The 4,627-nt window shown below is 36.7% G+C and overlaps 1 long non-coding RNA gene across 1 annotated transcript; it reads right to left on the reverse strand.

Moving 5' to 3' along the window:
* Nucleotides 1-1,274: 1,274 nt before the first annotated feature.
* Nucleotides 1,275-4,505, reverse strand: LOC126496276 (uncharacterized). The gene is made up of 2 exons (XR_007590321.1): nt 2,879-4,505; nt 1,275-1,437 (listed from the first exon to the last, which is right to left on the reverse strand). It is a non-coding gene; the product is annotated as an uncharacterized lncRNA (long non-coding RNA).
* Nucleotides 4,506-4,627: the final 122 nt, after the last annotated feature.

Genomic DNA, 4,627 nt, shown 5'->3' on the forward strand with positions numbered 1-4,627 from the left:
AAATTTACTATTTTTTTTATCAAAAATGTATTATTTGGGGATAAATCTTTAGAGTGCTCTTCTCAGAAGTTGGAGCAACTTTGAAGACACCAGACAGAACAGAACCCTCCATGTTTATGTTTATTGGCCATTGCCAACAGGAAAAGCTATTTTTAATGTGTCATCGGGCTGCATGGGAGTTCTAGGAAAGGAATGTACCAATTCAGAACCTTGTTTTTCCCTTTTCTTAAAATGAGAGGTTTACAATTTTATTCATCTCATAAAACAAAATAAAAAAGCAGAATATAGTCTAGAAAAGAATGGGACTTTAAATCACTACAGAATTCTAAGAAGTTTTTGTGCACTAACTACATATCGTAAGTGTAGAAATTTATGATTAATTGTAGAAAAATGCAGCAGTGCTGTTGCATTTTCTGAGCATTTCCGCTTTCTTCCCTGGTGGCTGGGAACACAGCCTTGGTAGCCATAGTAACCTGAGGGCTTGGGAGGAAGGCAAGGTGCTTGATTTGTTTTAGCACCTAGCTGGGTGAGTTAAAAAAGAATTTCTTTGGAGGCTTCGCTTTTGACTCCAGCAGGGTGCCCAAGTGAGAATTTTTCTCTCTAAGGCTGTTTTTAGAGGCTCAGGTTTTTTTCCTATATCTCTAGGGGTAAGGGTATAAAGAGTTAATTTCCTTGGCTATGATCTTGTATTAATTGAAATGAAGGTGAAGGGTAAGTATAGAATATTAGCAATTTGCCAGGTTAGAGCAACAGGCCAGATTACACTTTGCTGCATCTGCTGTTATAGTAGACAGACTTCTCTCTACTCAATGCCTCCTGTTTGGGGCTCCTTTCTCGTCAATAAGCCCTGTCAATAAAGTTGTGGGGGGACTGGTTTCATGTAGATTTGGCTATGAGAATAAAGGTTTGGCTGAATGAATGTTTTCACACCATGGCTTCATAATGTAGGGAGAGTTATCCAGCAGCCTTACAGGAAAGGTCAGGTTTATACACTGCTGGGATATTATAGAAGGGGAAAATGTCATAATTTCAGAAGATTTCTACAGAATTGACAGTGACTTATCCAAACAACAGGTGCTCCCGCAGCTCTGCAAAATGGGTCCTCCACAACATCATATTGTTGTGGATTTGTCCAATAGATCTGTCAGTTGTATATTTACTGTATAATCTAGACAACTGATACAAGGTCTATACAATTATTAATATACTCTGGAAACTCACAAATTATTAAAAAATTATCCTTAGTCTAGGCCCAAAAAAGGGGATTCAACTGCTAATAACCATTTGCCTTGTTTATTTTGAGAATCTTTCACCGACGCCCAGGGCGACGTACGGTTAGAGTGGCTGGCCACAGCATAAGAGATCCTCTTGTCTCTGTTTCCTTGATCCTGGGATTATAAATGAACCACCATTTGTTTCTTTAGTGGGTTTTAGGGGCTGAAAAAAAGCAACCATTTGGTCAATGGAGCTGTCAATTGAACCTATTACAAGTAAAATTGTCATTTCTATTTAGTAATTTTGTTTTCATTAGTAATGTATAGAAATGCAATGAATTTAACTGTATTTTGCTACCTGGCTAAATTCATTTTAGCTTTAAGGGATTATATTTTAAATTTTATTTGCTGAGACAGGGTCTCTGTGGTAGTTTGAATGTAACTGGCACCATATTCTCACAGGGAATAGCACTATTAGGAAGTGTGGCTTTGTTGGAGTAGGCATGGCTCTATTAGAGGAAGTGTGCCACTGTGGGGGTGGGTTTTAAGGTTTCCTATGATCATGATACCACCCAGTGTCTTGGTTTACTTTCTGTTGCCTGCAAGATATACAATTATTAGCTACTACTCCAACATCATGATTGCCTGCATGCCTCCATGTTCCTCGTCAGGATGATCATGGACTAAACCTCGGGACTCTATACCACCCACACCAATGAAATGTTTTTCTTTATAAGAGTTGCTGTTGCTGGTCATGGTGTCTTGTCACAGCTAAGACAGTCTCACAATCAGTGAGTGAATGTAGGCCAGTCTTCTCCCAGGGCTGGGACTGAATGCGTATGCCATCACAACTGATTTTAAAACTTTTTATGGGATTTTTTCTGTAAGATCTCATCATTTGTAAATGCTGCTATTCAATTTGGATGCCTTTTTTTCATTGTATTGTCTAACTATCTAGGTTGATTTTTTTTTAATCATGAAAGAATACTGAATTTCGTTAAACCCATCTTCTGTATCAACTGAGGCAACTATGAAGTCATCTCGCCACACCAGTTCCTTCTTAAAATCAAGCGGTGTATTTTACAGATTGGTTTTCATATCCTGAATCACATTTGCATTCTGGGAATAAATTCTGCTTCTTGATGGTATATAACCTATGCTACTAGATTCAATTTGCTAGTATTTTGTAGAGGATTTTTTATATTAAGGTTCGTAAGGATTATTTTTTAGATTATAGTTTCATGTAGAGCATATTTTATTCAGTACATTTTTAAAAATTTCTTTTATTTTATGTGCATGGGGTGTTTTGCCTGCATGTATGTCTGTGTACCATGGTGTGTGCCTGGTGCCCATGAAGGCCAAGAGAAAGCACTGGATTCCCTGAAATGGAATTACAGATGTGAGCTGCTAAGTGGGTGCTGGGAATCAAACCCAGGCTGTCTGGAAGAGTACCAAATGCTCTTAATTACTGAGACATCTTTCCAGGCCCATTATATTTAATATATTTAACGAATGACAGTTATCTAGATTATGAGGAATTCAAAGACTGTTAACATTTAGAAGAATTTGGTCAAATTCCAATGAAAAACGGACAAGAAATTCATATTATATCCTCCACCTTACACATAGAGCCATGACAAAATGTAACACAAATAAAAACTTACCTAATCTGAAGGTCCAGAATAATTTGTCTTTTGTCTACATTTTCAGTATAAACCTTCACACCATTGACTCTAAGGGGCTGAAACAATAAATAATTTAATTTAAAACACAGAAAGGTTTAGAAGCAAACGAACTTACAATACAGCACAGATATGATAAGAGCAAGTTCAGCATCAGACTGCAAGTGTAATTCTGTCTACAGCACACTGTTTAACTCTGACAATTTACTTGTATTCCTCAGTTTTCTCATCTGTAAGATATAAATAACATGACAACCATGTGAGATTACTGTGAAGTCAGATGGTATAATGAATAGAAGCACACTGCAAGGCGTATTAGCAGTAAGTATCCAGTAAACACAGGTATTACTGTTGTTAGCACATGTAATAATAGCCTCATCGCTTTCAATTTAATCTGATCCTCTTCTTCTACTCTATCTTTATTAATACTTCCCATTACTTTTAATTTATGTTTTACAAGTTTTCACTTTGAAATTTCACAAAAATTTGGCTTTTCAGTAGATTAAAAAAAAGAATATAGTTGAGTGTGCAGGCCAATAATCACAACATTTAAGAAGCTGAAACATGGCATTGCCAGTTCAAGGCAGCCTGAAAAATAATAGAATGAGAAAATAGAAATGAATAATACCTAATATATGATACAAATAATTTACTATGCAATCACAAAAGACAAATCATTTCTTTTTTGTGTTGTTATTTTCTTTTGTTTGAGACAGGGTTTCTTTGTGTAGCTTTGGAGCCTGTCCTGAACTCCCTCTGTAGACCAAGCGGGCCTTAACTTCACAGAGATCTGCCTGCCTCTACCTCCTGAGTGCTAGGATAAAGCTGTGCACCACACTGTCTGGCTGTATTTCTTTTCCTTTAAGACTTATTTCTACTTATGTGTATGCTGAGGCCAAAAGAAAGTGTCAAATCTCCTGAGCTGAAGTCATAAGTGAGAATTTGTGGGTGACAGGAATCAAACTTAGATCCTCAGCAAGAGATCCGAATCACCGAAACATCTCCCTGACCTACAGTTTGTATTTAAAGGCCAGCCTGTGCTTTATAGTAAGACTGTCTCAAAAAGCCAAAATACAGACGTACCCCTTACAGAGGAGTGTAGGGAGAGGAGGAGGGAGAGAAACATAAAAGGAGGAGGGACTAGTTGGGAAGAAGGAGATGAACAGTAGTGGGAAGAAGATAAGGGAAGGTGATGGGGGTATGATTATGGTACAATATACTGCATAAAATATAATACACGCATGAAATTGTCATATATATAAATGTAAAAATCCTCAGTATTTTCTCAAAATAATTATGTTAGAATTTATTACTTAATCATAAAATTTTCTACAATAAATATTCATCAAGAAATGCTTTCTCATCTAATTTTTAGAAAATGCTGAAAATTTTAAAAATCTGGATGAAATCATATTCATGATTTATATAGAAAAATATTTGTTATGGGAGCATGGGGTTCATAGGGAGGAGGGAGGAAGAGAGGGGAGCGGAGAGAAATATATAGCTAATAAAAACAAAAAAGAATAAAGAAAAAAGAAAAGTGGATTCTAGCCATAAACAAAGGACATTGAGCCTATGGTTGGCAATCCTAGAGAAGTTAAATAATAAGGTGAACACACACACACACACACACACACACACACACACACAAAAACATATATAGATCCTCCTGGAAATTGGAAGCAGACAAGATCACCAGGCAAAAGTTGGGAGCAGAGAGGTAGGGGTGGA

This window comes from Alexandromys fortis, unplaced genomic scaffold (genome assembly GCF_014885135.2).
Source record: "Alexandromys fortis isolate MF-2015 unplaced genomic scaffold, M_Fortis_MF-2015_v1.1 scaffold_2296, whole genome shotgun sequence".
NCBI lineage: Eukaryota > Metazoa > Chordata > Mammalia > Rodentia > Cricetidae > Alexandromys > Alexandromys fortis.